The sequence below is a fragment of the Manis javanica genome, chromosome 3, assembly GCF_040802235.1.
Source record: "Manis javanica isolate MJ-LG chromosome 3, MJ_LKY, whole genome shotgun sequence".
In the NCBI taxonomy this organism is placed as follows: domain Eukaryota; kingdom Metazoa; phylum Chordata; class Mammalia; order Pholidota; family Manidae; genus Manis; species Manis javanica.
In genome coordinates this window covers 60,862,890-60,880,199 of record NC_133158.1, presented here as the reverse complement: position 1 = coordinate 60,880,199, position 17,310 = coordinate 60,862,890, and the positions used below count along the sequence as shown (strand labels likewise).

General features: G+C 36.5%; 1 protein-coding gene across 2 annotated transcripts in view; it reads right to left on the bottom strand.

Moving 5' to 3' along the window:
• Nucleotides 1–17,310, bottom strand: part of LRRC58 (leucine rich repeat containing 58) — a 45,987-nt gene that overhangs the window by 9,275 nt on the left and 19,402 nt on the right. The gene's annotated exons all lie outside the window — the stretch shown is intronic.

The window sequence follows — 17,310 nt, the reverse complement described above, 5'->3', positions numbered from 1 at the left end:
GATTAAAAACTACTTTATTTTTTATAGTAGTTTCTTTAATAATGAAAACATTTAAGTTATATATTTCTTCTAAGTACAGTTTTCACTGTGACATTTAGTTTTAAGAAATTCTCTTTTTCATTGCTTCATAGACACTTTGGTTTGATTTACTCTGTGTATGGATAGTTGTTATCTTTACAGTATTTATTTTCAACTTCAATGGAAAAAGATCAGAGAATGTAGGTTTTAGAATCTTTTAAGGTTTTCTTTGTGGTCAAATATGAGTGACTTTTATAAATATTCTATGAATACCAAAAAAAGTTTTGTTCTTTGAAGTATATTAAGATTCTATACACAGCTATTAAATTTATTGATTGTTTTATTCAATTCCTATATCATTCCAGATTTGCTATATACCACATTTGTCCAACTCTGAAATAAAGTATTAAAGTCTTCTACTATAATTGTTTTATCAAGTTCCTCTTGTGTTTATCATTTTTTGTCATATATTTAGCTATTATGTTCTTTGATATATACACTTTGTCAAAACTTCATCAGTTATAGAAGTAAAGCCAATGCATCACTGAATGGAAATTAGTAAAAGTTTGTTATGCACACACTGAAAAGATAGTTTGCAAACTGGGAACACTCAAACCAAAACATACAGTGAGAGCTCCAGGGTATGTGCTTATAAAGCAACTTCTTACATAGTGAGAGAGCATTGACTGTTCATTCTTCACAGTGTTTGGTTATAATATTAGCAAATTGGGAAGTGGTTACCTCATATCAACCTTGGGACACAATTTATGTTTTACCTATGATATCCAGTGGCATAAGCAAGAAATGACCCAGGTCAAGTTAGTATTGCAAAATAAGCTAAATTAAGTCTTGTTTGTATGACTAAACTGGTTTTGTTTGCTCAGGGAATTTTCAAGGCTGGTCTCTATTGCTGTTGATTTTAACAATTTTTCTCTTTTCATCATTCTCTTAGCAGGCTGAGGATATGACCAACCATATAGCATTACTCTTGTTTTCCACTGTCAATATAGTCAGGCCAAAGATTCACATATTTGCAATTTCTATTAATTGAGTTATCAGGCTGGAAGACCTTATTATTTGTGTGTTTATTGTTGATTCCATTCAGTTGTCTCATCCTAGTGGATACCATTCAGCATATGAGTGGTTGGCAAAAGACATTTAAAACCCTCCAGAGTATGCAGTGCTTTAGAGGGGTTAATGTGATAACTACAGGGAGAATAATAGCCAAGGATTGAAAGAGTCCCAGGAGCAGACATTCCCAGGAGGCAAGATTTAACCAAGTAAATAACTCAAATGGGCTATCATCCATCTAAAAAGTCATTTACATAGGCACAACATTGCTATATTAGCAAACATATCCTCATGATTATTTAGGAGAGGATGTACAGGAGATATTTTATTTCAGGAAGTACATTTGTGGGTAAATTTTCTCCCAACCAGGCCTAGATACAATGTGAGCAGTCAGATAATTTAATGAGGGACATATCTATGGAATCAAATAAACAAAGATTAATAGTTGAAGCAAATTGTAAATTCAGTTTCTGAATTTGGAGACCACCAGTTCTAGATGTCAGGTGGGAGGATTAAAGATGGTGGCATGAGAGGTGAGACAGAAGCTTCCTCCTAAAACTGCATTTAATACAAAAATATAATTAATACAACTAATCCTGAGAGAACAATAAGAAAGAGGGCTGTGTCAGACTTCATACACCTGGAGAAAAGAGGAGACCTCATGGAACAGGGTAACGTACCAAAGCTGTGGCCCAGTGGGACCCAAGCCCTTTCCCCACCCCAGCTCACCAGCAGGAGGAAGAGAAACTGAGCAGGGAGGGAGTGGAGGCCTGGGACTGCTGAATACCTAACTCTGGAGATCTGCTCTGGGAGCACAAACCTACATTTCATGGTGTTTTCATGATACTCTCGTGATTATGGGGTTGGAAAGCTAAGACAGGAAGAATTCCTGGAGAGACTGAGATTCCAGCCACTTGTGGAAAGCAGGGATGCATATCCAGCTGCTCTGGGACAAAAGGTTATACCTGTGTGCTTGGCCCACTGGTTCAAGCAGTGGAGACAGGCATAGCAGCTGGGAAGCAGGAAACAGCTCTTTACTTCCCCCAGGCACCAATCCCACTCCCCTGTGACTCCCGACATTGCTTCAGGGGCTGAGCAGCTCCAGAGAGTAGAGCTTCTGGACACTAGAGGGTGCCATATACAAATATGAAATGCCAAAGAAACCTGGCACAAAGTTAAAATTAATATAGACCCTGAGAAAGATGACATGGACCTCATGACTCTTCCTCAAAGGGAATTAAAATAAAAATCATTAACATGCTAATGGAGGTACGGAAAGATATTTAAAAACTAAGGAGTGAATTCCAGTCAGAGATCCAATCATTGAAGAGCACAATGGAGGGTATTAAAAGCAGATTGGATACAGTGGAGGAGACGATAAATGAAATAGAAACTAGAGAAGAGGAATACAAAGAAGCTGAGGCACAGAGAGAAAAAAGGATCTCTAAGAATGAAAGAATATTGAGAGAACTATGCGACCAATCCAAATGGAACAGTATTTGCATTATAGGGGTACCAGAAGAAGAAGAGAGAGAAAGGGATAGAAAGTTTATTTGAGGAGGTAATTGCTGAAAACTTCCCCAATCTGGGGAAGGAGATAGTCTCTCAGGCCAAGGAGATCCACAGATCCCCCTACACAAGGGACCCAAGGAAGACAACACCAAGACATGGTAATTAAAATAGTAAAGATCAAGGAAAAGGACAGACTATTAAAAGCAGCCAGAGAGAGAAATAAGATCACATACAAAGGAAAGCCCAGCAGGCTGACATCAGACTTCTCAGAAGAAACCTTACAGGCCAGAAGGGAGTGGCATGATGCATTTAATGCAATGCAGCAGAAGGGCCTGGAAACAAGATTACTTTATCCAGCAAGATTATCATTTAATTTGAAGGTGGGATTAAACAATTTTCTGATAAGCAAAAGCTGAGAGAATTTAACTCCCACAAACCATCTCTACAGCGTATTTTGGAGGGACTGCTATAGATGGAAGTGTTCCTAAGGTTTAATAGCTGTCACCAGAGGTAATAAAACCAAAGTAAAGAAAGTAGAAGAGCTAATTACTAAGCAAATGCAAAACTAAAATTAAATTAACTATCCCCAAGGTCAATCAAGGGACAGACAAAGAGTACAGAATATGACACCTAATATATAAAGAATGGAGGAGGAAGAAAAAGGAGGAGAAAAAGAAAAGAACCCTTAGATTGTGCTTGTAATAGCATATTAAGTGAGCTGAGTTAGACTCTTAGATAATAAGGAAGTTAACCTTGAACCTTTGGTAGCCCCGAATCTGAAGTCTGCAAAGGCAATAAGTACAAGTACATACCTGTCAATAATCACCCTAAATGTAAATTGACTGAATGCACCAATCAAAAGATACAGAATGGATTAAAAAAACAAGACCAATCAATATGCTGCCTACAAGAGACTCACTTTAAACCCAAAGACACACACAGACTAAAAGTGAAGGGATGGAGAAAGATATTTCATGCAACTAACAGAGAGAAAAAAGCAGGAGTTGCGGTACTTGTATCAGACAAATTAGACTTCAAAAGAAAGTCACAAGACACAAGGAAGGACATTACATAATGATAAAGGGGGCAATCCAATAAGAAGATATAACCATTATAAATATCTATACTCTCAACACAGGGGCACCTACATATGTGAAACAAATACCAACTGAATTAAAAGGGGAAATAGAATGCAATGCATTCATTCTAGGAGACTTAAACACTCCACTCACTCTGAAGAACAGATCAACAAGACAGAAAATAAGTAAGGAGACAGAGGCACTGAAAAACACATTAGAACAGATGGACCTAACAGACATCTATAGAACTCTACACCCAAAAGCAGCAGAATACACATTCTTCTCAAGTGCACATGGAACATTTTCATGAATAGATCATATACTCCACCACAAAAAGAGCCTCGGTAAATTCAAAAAGACTGAAATTTTACCAACCAGTTTCTCAGACCACAAAGGTATGAAACTAGAAATAAATTATGCAAAGAAAATGAAAAATCCCACAAACACATGGAAGCTTCACAACATGCTCCTAAATAACCAATGGGTCAATGATCAAATAAAAACAGAGATTAAGCAATATATGGAGACAAATGACAACAGTAATTCAACACCGCAAAATCTGTGGGATGCAGCCAAGGCCGTGCTAAGAGGAAAGTATATTGCAATACAGGCCTACCTCAGGAAAGAAGAACAATCCCATATAAGCAGCCTAAACTCACAATTAATGAAACTAGAAAAAGAAGAACAACGGAGGCCCAAAGTCAGTAGAAGGAGAGACATAATAAAGATTAGAGCAGAAATAAATAAAATCAAGAAGAATAAAACAATAGAATCAATGAAAGCAAGAGAAAATAAACAAAATAGATAAACCCCTAGCCAGACTTATCAAGAAGAGAAGAGTGTACACACATAAACAGAATCAGAAATGAGAAAGGAAAAATCACTACAGACACCACAGAAATACAAAAATTATTACAGAATACTATGAAAAATTATATACTAACAAACTGGATAACCTATAAGAAATGGACAACTTTTTAGAAAAATACAACCTTCCAAGGTTGACCAAGAAAGAAACAGAAAATCTGAACAGACCAATTACCAGCAACAAAATTGAACTGGGAATCAAAAAACTACCTAAGAACAAAACTCCTGGACAAGATGGTATCACAGCTGAAATTAGCAAACATTTAGTGAAGACCTAATACCCATCCTCCTTAAAGTTTTCCAAAGAGTAGAAGAAGAGGGAATACTTCCAAACTCATTCTATGAGGCCAGCATCACTCTAATACCAAAACCAGGCAAAGACACCACAAAGAAAATTACAGACCAATATTTCTGATGAACATAGATGTGAAAATACTCAACAAAATATTAGCAAACAGAATTCAAAAATACATAAAAAAGATCATCCACCATGATCAAGTAGGGTTTATTGCAGGGATGCAATGATGGTACAACATTCAAAAATCCATCAACGTCATCCACCACATCAACAAACAGAAGGACAAAAACTACACAGTCATCTCCATAGATGCTGAAAAAGCATTTGGCAAAATTCAACATCCATGATAAAAACTCTCAACAAAATGGGTATGGGGGCAAGAACCTCAACATAATAAACGCAATATATGACAAATCCACAGCCAACATCATACTTAATGGTGAGAACCTGAAAGCGTTTCCTTTAAGATCGGAACAAGACAAGGATGCCCACTTTCCTCACTTCTATTCAACATAGCACTAGACGTCCTAGCCACAGCAATCAGACAGCGCAAAGAAATAAAAGTCATCCAGATTGGCAAGGAAGAAGTTAGATTGTCCCTGTTTGCAGATGACATGCTATTGTACATAAAAATCCCTAAAGAATCCACTCCAAAACTACTAGATCTAATATCTGAATTCAGCAAAGTTGCAGGATACAAAATTAATACACAGAAGTCTGTGGCACTCCTATACAGTAACAATGAACCCGCAGAAAGAGAAATCAGGAAAACAATTCCATTCACAACTGCATCAAAAAGAATAAAATACCTAGGAATAAACCTAACCAAGGAAGTGAAAGACCTATACCCTGAAAACTACAAGACGCTCTTAAGAGAAATTAAAGAAGATACCAATAAATGGAAACTCATCCCGTGCTCATGGATAGGAAGAATTAATATTGTCAAAATGGCCATCCTGCCTAAAGAGATCTATAGATTCAATGTAATTCCTATCAAAATACCAACAGCATTCTTCAATGAACTAGAGAAAATCATTCTAAAATTCATATAGAACCACAAAAGACCTCGAATAGCCAAAGCAATCCTGAGAAGGAAGAATAAAGCAGGAGGAATTCCGCTTCCCAACTTGAAGCTCTACTACAAAGCCACAGTAATCAAGACAATTTGGTACTGGCACAAGAACAGACCCATAGACCAATGGAACAAACTAGAGAGCTGTGATATAAACCCAACCATATACGGTCAATTAATATACGATAAAGGAGCCATGGATATACAATGGGGAAATGACAGCCTCTTCAACAGCTGGTATTGGCAAAATTGGACATGTACATGCAAGAGAATGAAACTGCATTATTGTTTAACCCCATACACGAAAGTAATCTTGAATGGATTAAAGACTTGAATGTAAGTCATAAAACCATAAAACTCTTAGAAGACTACATAAGCAAATGTCTCCTGAATATAAGCATGAGCAACTTCTTTCTAAACGCATCTCCTCAAGAAAGGGAAACAATAGCAAAAATGAACTCATGGGACTACATCAAACTAAAAACTTTCTGTACAGCAAAGGCCACCATCAACAGCAGAAAAAGGCATCCTACAGTGTGGGAGAATATAATTGTAAATGACATATCTGACAAAGGGTTAACATCCAAAATATATAAAGAACTTACACGCCTCAACACCCAAAAAGCAAATAACCCAATTAACAAATGGGCAGAGGATATGAAGAGACAGCTCTCCAAAGAAATTCAGATGGCCAACAGACAGATAATAAGATGCTCCACATCACTAATAATCAGGGAAATGCAAATAAAAACTACAATGAGATATCACCTCACATCGGTAAGGATGGTCAGCTTTAAAAAGACTAAGAACAACAAATGCTGGCAAGGATGTGGAGAAAGGGGAACCCTCCTACACTGCTGGTGGGAATGTAAGCTAGTTCAACCATTGTGGAAAGCAATATGAAGGTTCCTCGAGAAACTAAAAATAGAAATACCATTTGACCCGAGAATCCCACTCCTTGGAATTTACCCAAAGAATACAACTTCTCAGATTTAAAAAGACATATGCACCCCTATGTTTATCACAGCACTATTTACAATAACCAAGATATGGAAGCAGCCTAAGTGTCCATCAGTAGATGAATGGATAAAAAGGATGTGGTACATATACACAATGGAATACTATTCAGCCATAAGAAAGAAACAAATTCTACCATTTGCAACAGCATGGATGGAGCTGGAGGACATTATGCTCAGTGAAATAAGCCAGGTGGAGAAAGACAAATGCCAAATGATTTCCCTCATTTGTGGAGTATAACAATGAAGCAAAACTGAAGGAACAAAATAGCAGCAGACTCAGAGACTCCAAGAATGAACTAGTGGTTACCAAAGGGGAGGGGTGTGGGAGGGCAGGTGGGGAGGGAGGAGGGGATTGAGGGGTATTATGTTTAGTACACGTGGTGTGGGGGATCACGGGGAGAACAGTGTAGCCCAGAGAAGGCACATAGTTGGATCTGTGACATCTTACTACACTGATGGACAGTGATGCATTGGGGTATGGGTGGGGACTTGATAATATGAGTAAATGTAGTAACCACATTGTTTTTTCATCTGAAACCTTCATAAGAGTGTATATCAATCATACTTTAATAAAAAAAAAAAAGCCTAAAAAAAGATTTCTAGATGTCGGGTTCTTAGCATCTTCAGATGGAGTGAGGGCAAGGAGTGGCCATGGGCTGTCTCTGGTGATCTTTCTGAGTGGCCAGAAAGATTGTCCATGAGAATTGTCCATGCAAGAGCTGTTGTAATTCTCTGAAGTTTTTATCAGGTTCCCCAGTTTTAACTTTCAAGGCTTTTAGTTTCAAAGTGATGTCAAGTCAAAAGAGAAGGAGAAAATTGAAAATGTGAATTTGGAGAGTTCTAACCAAATATTGGAGGAAACTAGAAGAATTTAGGATCTAGTCCCACTTACAGGTGGAAAGCAAAACCTAAAAGACAATTAACAATAGTAGAATTTGTTATTCACAAAGGTGTTTTCCTGAAACATAACTTTTCTATTAACATCCCCATTTCTATCAAGGGATAACCACACAAGACTAATTTGTTTGCAAATTAAGTCTAGTTTCAATAAATTTGGCCGATTTATATAATGCAGCAAGAATAGTGATTGACCATACAGGCCCTTTTAAATCTGCTTTGCTGGAACATTTCATAAGGAATCTCAGATTGGGCTTGTTAAAGTCTCCTAAGGACTTGCTAATTGTGTCCTATTACAAGGAGAACAGATTCTTATTGAGCTTTTGTAAATACATATATTGTCATAAAAATAAGAATATTTAATAAGGGTTTATGAATTTTGGTGGGATCAGGTAAGGAGAAAAAGATAAATGTTTCAACCTTTGTTGCAAAGATACACTTTACTAATTTCTATAAGTTACTGATAACTTTAAAGAGAAGAGAAAAAGGGAGCCTTTACACCTGGAAAAGAAAACATTAAGTAACCAGCAATATTCTAAAGAAAGTCATAAGAATTATAATAATCTTCATCAGTTCATTTATTGTTTTGCTTGATCTTGGGTTTGTAGCTTTATGGATCAATCCATTTTCCATTAAGATGTTAGAAATTCTTACCCAGTTCAGTGTTATGAAACATGCATTTTAGAATATTTGTTAGGGTCCTCTCTATGGATCTCTTTGAAGATGAAGCATTTTTGCAGGAACACTTTTGCAAAAGTATCACAGTAAAAAAATTACTTGTTTGTAAATTACTTACAAAAAACTTAAAGATAGCCATGGGTAAAAATCTAGTGAGAGTACACACACACAAAATGATGCAATTTACAAGCAAACTTGGTTATTTCTATGACATACATTCAAAAATTGTGACTGTTTACATTATGCTAGGGCATGTCAGATTTTAGACATTTCATATAAATATACCCTTCAGAAAATTTAGTACCGCTTATTTGATAAAGCTTCCCATGAAATTTAACACATATAAAATATTACGAAGTTGTTGAAAATACAGCTTTTAATAGAGAAAACTCAGTTTTCCTAAGTAATCAGACTTGATAAAGACAAAACATAGAATCTTAGTTTTCTAGGCAGACTATATTAAAGACAAGGAACCTTTATTTCTTATTAAGAGGAGACCAATAATCTAAAAAATGTTGTGATTTTAACAGAAATCCAAATTCTAACTTTGTACCTGTGCACTTTGGATATTAAAATCTCCTTTCTTTTCTCTTCAACTTAAATAACTTCATTGTCTTAACCACACTAAAATTTATTTCTGAAGATTCTTCACAAACCTTCTACAACTTCTAAATCCACTTAGGTTTCTTTCCTATCTTTTTCTTTCTTATTCAGTAATAATAATTTTACTTTAAGACAAAATTACTTTCTTTTTTCCCTTACCAAAAACAAAAGCAAAACAAAACAAAAAGCACACATCCTTCATAACCTTTCCTTATCCAAAAAACACATTCTATTTTCCTCATCTGTTTTTCATATATAGTCATTTTCTTTCACCCTTATTATTTCTAGTAGTTTTATTATTACATATTGATTATAAATGTTACCTAATCTGTGATTTCCAGTGAAAACTATGAAGGAGGCAATTGTGAACTATCATATATTAGCATCCTGTACTAGGTTAGCAAATGTATACCTTTCATAATTTCTAGCGTTATATTCTTCTTTATAGTAAAATTTTCAGTGTAGCACAAAACATGTTTACTGAGACCCAAATACCTTTTGTCTTGCCAAAAGTAGAAAAACTTATTTTTAGCATTTAATGCTTACCTTATGTGGAAATGATTTAGATAATTAATGAATATCCATGATTTAGTTTAACAAAATAAACTCTTATATTATTTACATTTATTTAAATTACTTGCTTTTAACAATTATGCTTGGATTAGACATTAAACAGCTAACCATCAATTTAAGTTATTTTTCTTGTTGAGAAATTTTGAAGACATAGAGATAGCATAAGGTTATTTGACTAGTAACACAGGTTAAAAGTTATGTTTGTACTACATTTAATATTGATTACTCTGAAGACATGTCGGTTTTTATTAAGCCAATAAACTTAAGTTAGCTTTTACATATCAAAGATTACTGTAGATCATGTGACCTTGAAAAATATTTGGGTTAGTTTTCATATTTGAGAGCATACTTGACTTATTTGAATGCTTCATTTCCTTTGAGCCAATTAAATGTAAATGTTTACAAATTAATTTTGACAATACCATCCAGAAGTAGAAAAATATCACATATCTATAACATACATACATACACATAATAATCATACAGACACAGAGATCCGGTTGCTCTTGTTTTAAAAATTTAAGCCATGTCACTGGTACAAAACTCAAAATAATAGTTGGATCCAAATTGTATTTCTGGTAGATAGACTAAGTTAAGTTTACCTGCTCAGATGGCCAAGTTTTTTACTGATGTTTTCATTTGCATGCTGTAACGATCTTTTTTGGAGTTGTTATTGGAGTCTTTTTGTCTTTTAGAAGCTTCTTCATGCCAAATAATTTGTTCTGTTTCTGAGAGGTTCTGAATTCTATTTTTTAAGGCTACTCCCTAAGGTAGACTTATCTGAGTTAAAGTGGCTCCAAAGTGGCTACTGTAATTCTGAAACTTTGCCCATTTTCCAAAAAGGCACAAGACCCTGGTCCAAATCAGACAGAACCCATCTTTGCTTTCAGATTCTCTGTTTAGATTTAGATTAGTTTAGATTAATTATGAGGAGCCCTGTTTTCTAACAACTGTTCCAAAACACTGAAAATCACGTTTTCCCCCTTTTAACAGAATAGGGTGACTTACTAAACAAAATATGGGTAGGCACAACGAAGTCAGAGAGCTCAGAATGCAAAAAGTGTGGTGCTCAGATCCAAGAGAGGGTTACCCTGAAACCCTAGGGTCAGCAAGAAAGCAGTGAGCTCAATGTATCAGCATTAGCCTTGTTGGGGGTCTTCTTTGGGTCCTGCTTCTGACACCATAAATGTAAAGAGTTCCGAAATAACAAAGTAAAACTAATGAATCACTGAAGTAGTAATTAATGAACATTTATCATGCAAACACCAAAAAAACAATTTGCAAACTGGGAGCACTCAAGACAAAATATAGAATGAGGCTCAGGGGGATATGGTTATATAGTGGGAGATCAGTGACTGTTTCTTCTTCACATCGATTGGCTCTAATACTAGTATTTTCTTAAATGATAGGTTACCTCATATTAACCTTGGGTAACAGTTTAGGTTTTGCTCATGATTTCCAGAGACATAAGCAAAAAAACGACCCAGGTCAAGGTAGTATTGCAAAATAAACTAAATTAAGCCTTGTTGTATGACTAAACTGGTTTTGTTTGCTCAGGGAATTTTTGAGGCTGGTCCCCACTTGTTTTTTTATTTTAACACCTTACATACTCAGTCTGTGGTTATCAGTATCTTTCTTCCTACTGACTTATTCTGAATTTTGTTACTACCATTTCCTTCCTTCTTCATCATCGTGGACTGTGTTAGGGCTAATCTGCTGTTTGGCTGAGCCCTTTCTGAAGTATTTTCTTTAGTGGGGAAACACAGGTGCTAACCTCTTACTTCTTACATATCTGCATGTATCTTTCTTTCACTATGATGACTGAATGATGTCTGAGCTGGTCATGGAATTCTTGAGGTGAAGTTATTTTCAACCTGAAGTCTTTAAATGTTATTCCGCTAACTTCTAGATGCTGGTGATACACATAAAAGGTCTGACTTATTTTCTCTATAATAGGGCAACATGTGGGAGCTTGTTAAATTTTCTTTTTTCCTTAGAGCTCAGGAGTCTTACCAGGATACTCCTAAGTGTATGTGTGTGCATGCATTTATCAATTCAGCCTGGAATTTGGAGAGCCCTTTCAATCTATAGACTCCCTGGCACAAGAAAAATTTCCCAATTTATGTGTTTAATTACTGCCTTTCCTTCTTATGTGACTTTTTCTCGATTCAGATTTGTTCATATTGTATATGAAGCCTCTTGAATCTATCCTCAAGTCTTTTAGAAGCTTCTTCCCTCATTATTTCTATTCCCTTTTACCTTTGCCCTGTGCTTTGAGATATTTTCTCCATTTGATCTTCTAGCCCACTAATTTAGGTCTCAATAGTGATCATTCTTCCCTTTCATTTATACACAGAATTAAATTGAAAAATCTTTCATTTCTTTTTGTTTCTTCCCTTCCTCTTTCTTCCTTCCTCCTGGCCCTCCCACCATCTCTCTCTCTCTCTCTCTCTCTCTCTCTCTCTCTCTCTCTCTCTCTCTCTCTTTCCCTTCCTTACTCTCTAGATTTTTTTTTCTTTCTTCTTAGCTCCAGAGGTCTTTTTTTTCCCTGCACCTGTTACTTCTTGGTATATGCTTTGTCTGTCCCGATTGATCTTCTTCTCTGCTTCTGTCCCTTTAGATATATGGTTATTAAACGGCCCATCATTCAGTTCCTTCTTGTCTCCTTGGGACCAGGAAAAAAACACATGTTCATGTAGGGCTGAAATCAACCTTTCTGTTTAGGATCCACAAAATCTCTGAGAGCCAAGTTTTCCCTGGATTTATTTGTTTTTGCCCTGGGCATTCCCAATGATGGTCTTGGTAGGGGGATCCTGGCACCTTTTTTTCCCTCCAGTACCATACAGAGCCCACAATCTCACTTTAATTCACACAACCATAGACCTGCCATTTGACACAAGATTGGAGTTGATAGTTGGAGAGAAGGCAGGTATATTAACACTGCCACCTCAGGGTTCTACTTCTCAACTACTTACTACACCCTTAGAAGCTATGACTACTCCCTGTATTCTCCATGTCTAGTTCTGTGACCTACATATTATTATAATGAAGATGGGGGGGGGGAGAATAAGAGAATGAGGAGGAAGAAAAGGAAGGAAAGCGAGACATCAGTGCCAAAATTCTTCAGTTGGTGCAGGAATCTTTTGAAGGCTGGTTCTTAGTACCAAGGGTTTCAGCATCTGCATCTAAAATGACCTTCTCACCTTTCTAACTGCCTAATTTTGTGAGGACGTGCACCTATGGGCCTTTATTTCTGGATCTTTAAGTATACGAACGATTGCCTAATCTTGTCTTGGTGCTCATGGTTGCCTAAAGAAAACAGATTAGATGCTGGCTACTTGGGGCTGAAGGACATATGTAGGAAAATCACCCTCATCAGGGCAATAGGCTCACTAATGATGAGCAGATTCCACCAAATTTTGAGTTGAGGAAAAAGACATCTGCTTTACGTTAGATCAAGGACTTGTCCTTTGCTCTAAGATGGCTTCGGTGCTGCATCTCTCAAAGGAGAAAAAATCAATCCTATTACACAGTGAGCCCAGTATGGCCTGCAGTGTTGCCTAGTAGCTCATTTATTTCTCTCTGGGCCATGTGGTCAGGTAAACATTGACACGAACATTCTGCTTTCTGTGCCCAATGATCAAACTTTAATCTTTGAGTGTGCATGTGTATATATTTGAGTGGTGTATGTTGTGTGTGTGATTACAAAAACATTTGGGCTTTTTTGAACATAAATACTGATTTGACTTAATTTAAGTTCCTGTCCTTAGTAGTACCTTGAATATTACCTGAGTTCGTAAGGACAACCAAAAATAAGTAAGAGAGGGAATCTTTTCTTGGGGGCAAGTTTATAACAATTAACAGGTACACGCATGTATGTGGCAGTTTACAAACAATATGCATATATGACTTCACTGTGGTTCAGGCATTTATCAGCCTTCTTCGCTGGGGCATCCATGAAACACTCAGCCAAGAGTTGCTGGGGAAGCATCTTGTCCTTTCTTCCTCCTAGATACATCAGCTCCTGTGTCTACACTACTCTGGCTGCTTCTTGATGTCAAGATTGAAGTTTCACTGTCAGGAATTCGCTTTCCTTATCACAGCTAGATGTCCAGTTCTTATATAACTATATTTGTTTCAACTGCATAGCACTGTGATCCTGTTGTTCCCTTATTTTTCTCTCACTAAGAGGTGTTGCACAAACACAAGGTAGGAACTGTGTCTCCAGTGTGCAGTGACTTTTATAGCAGCAGGAGGAATTTTGGATTGGGAGAAAGGAAAAGGTAAAATACTGAGAGGAAGGGAGCAACATTTGGAGCCAAAGGTAGAAAAACAATGTAATGGGCAGCACATGTGTGTGTGTGTGTGCATGTGCACATACACATATATACAATTACTTTTGTCTTTGTGCCTCTCTGCTGACATAATTTCAAAGTTGCTTCCATATGTAATCTAGTTAGCACAAATTACAAGAACTTTTGGAAATACTTTCTCTAGTGACAACCATTAAACCTCAGACTTGCTGAAGAAGTAAAATCTTCTCTGAAGTACTTAAAAATAGAATAGGTTCTCACCCTGATAGTTGTCTTGTGTGAAGTGGTGTGATGATGACTTCTCAAACTATTGCTGCTAAATCTTTTATTCAATTACAGAACTAGAGAGAAATTCCATAGCAGGCTACAGTTAAAAATGTAATCAGTTACACCACAACTTCAGTCACAGGCATCTTGTAGTAATTGTCTGATTCGGTCTTACCCATTGGTTAATTACACACTTGCCTTTTTTGTATGAGAGGCTGCCCTCAGCAGAAAGAGAAAAGAATGTCTCAAAGCTGCCCACTGACATGTCATCCACTACAGCAAACCCTTGCAAGTGATATAAAGGGTGGAATTTTAGCTGTAGATGCCAGGGCAAAGTTCTCATCACTCCATGAGCTCTGCCCCTAGTTGCATGCACTTTGGCTTAGAAGGAAAGATTAAAACCTAAATAGAGATGACTAAAAAGGATATAGTGAGTGATGCAAGAACTTATGAATATTTGAAAGCACCAAAATAGGAGCTTTGAGCATAGATAATAACAGACACTTGAAGTTAGGAAAAACCTTGGAGATCATTATCAAGTTTACAAAGAGGTTAAAATTAACAAAAATTCTAAGATCATAGAAACTTTCTAATTGTAACATAAGCTTAATTTCCACAAAGTTAAACTTAATTCATGTATCTTTAGTTTAGCTTTTAAGACTCCCAAAGCAACATTTTAAATCCAGTCTTTACTTGCAGGAAGAAATGACTGTTAATACATTAAAAATGTTTTCTTTTCCATGAATTTCCATGGCATCATGAACAAGTTTTCCACTTAAATCTTCCATATATTTATAGAAATCTTAAAACTGTATTATTATTCAGATTTAAACAGTAAAATAATTACATAATCTTCATAGCTACATGTTAAAAGAAACTGGGGTAGAAATTATGCAGAGTGCTTATAAAAATGTAGTTATCTTTTGTTTCATATCATGGGAATCCATGTTTATGAATTAACTACAGTGTTTTTTTCTGAGCAGATGTCTACATGTCCTTTACATGTCCTTATCTTTCCTGGTAATGTCAACTGGTTCATCCCTGCTGCTTAGGATGTCAGACATGTGTTTATATGGTCATAAAAACCAGTGAATGACTTGACAAGGTTTTCCTCACTCACCGAAAGGCTATCTCCTGCCTTGTAGTTACGATTTGACATATTTGACCAAGCCATCCTTTCATGATTGTTTCTGCTCTAGTTGATCTGTTTGCTGCTTTTGTTTTCCATGATTTGGCAGCTACTCTTAAGTTGAAGTTGGCTTCAATATGGCAAACCCACTTGAATATACCATCTTACATCCTGAAAACACTTTCAGTTTGGAAAAAAAGTTGACAGGGAGAAGCAAAGATTAGATTAGCAATTAGTGCCTGGTCTAATGTAGGCAATTAAAAAAAAAACTATTTAAAAAAATAGATGAATGATTCTAGCCCCAGCTCTATCACCATCTAAGAGAACTTGGACACATCCCTTAATCACTTTGGGCCCGTTTCTTCATCTGTTTAAAACCCTTGTCCATTGACCTCAAGTTACCATGAGGGAAACCTTCACTACAAATTATCCCTGCTGGCAGGTGAGTCACACCTATGGAGCTTCTACAACTATTGATGTCTAGACTCCACCTCGAGAGATCAGGTTTTAACTGGTCTGGGGATGGCACGCATGCATTTATGTATTTTGAAAGCTCCCATGGTGATCCTACCACGGAACTGAAGTTGAAAACAGCTGGAGATAGAAAATTGAAGTAACTTCAATATTCTTTTCAGAGCATTTACCATTACAAGATAATATATAGATCTGACACTTGTCCCAGCTTTCTCTGTTGGACAGCACTACAGGGCTGAAGATTTGATGTGACTTTGGATCTGTGTTCTGGTAAGCCTGTGGAATGCTATCCAGGGGTAGACAGGCCATGTAGGGCAACTGTGACTTGGGTTGGTTACATTAAATTTAAAAATATAAGAAGCTCAATGCCAAGTTGATGAAGAATCCTGACCCCTTTCTCCAGTCATGTCAATTTCCTAATTATATCAAACTCAGAAGGAAAAGATGTGATATAAACTATACCCACAAACTGCACCAATTCTAGTGGTACATCACAGCATCATGATTAAATAACACAGGTTCTTGGTGTTTTGTAAACAATAACAAGCTGTCCAGATATTTCCTCTCATCTGAAGTTTCCCCCTGAATTCTGCAGGAATTCTGAATACACTGAGATGTATCACCTAGATGCCGGTTGGCCAGTTTGAATGTAGTACCAATACTGTTATTGATTTTTAATTAAATAGATAATTAAATAAATTAAGCAGATAATTAAAGAAATTATATAGGTAATTAAATAAATAATCAAAGAAAGCAAGCAGTGTCCTACAGTGGAAAGAGCATTGAAGTGGGAATCCAGACGTTTGGAGTTAAGGTTCAGCCACCTGAAGTCATAAGTCTTCCTGAACTTATATTTTTTGGTCTCTAAACCGAGTGAACTGATTGCAGACCTTTAAGGTTTCTTCTAGTTCAACATTCTAGGAAATGCGAATGGAATGGCTCAAGAAGCTGGCAGTGACTGGGGTGATGGATGGGACACGGCCAAGTCTCACACATCCTCTAAGACATTCTGGCTTCCTATTTGGCATCTATGGTTAGAAAAACCATTAAAGAAGACAATTTTCTTCTGACACTTGTTCTAATGAGAACATCCCCAAGTAGGCAGGTTAGGGAACAGTTTTATCTTTAGGAAAGAGATCAGAGTTACACACTATGTTTTTTCTCTTCTGCCATCAAATTTCTGAGCCTATCATCAACTAAGAAGCCTTCTTAACCAGGTATGTGCTGATATTTTTCATCTCAGCAAATCTGAAACAGCTTGTTTTGCAGTGTCTTTCATAGCCCCTCTGTTCAGCTCAGCTCATAACCAACCACAATATTCTTCCAAATTTCAAAATCTAGAAAAATTGCATGTCTTTGGGTCACAAATATAATGTGCCAAAGAATAGTACTAAGCATATAATATTAATGTGCCCAGTTAGTATTATACTACCGTGTTAA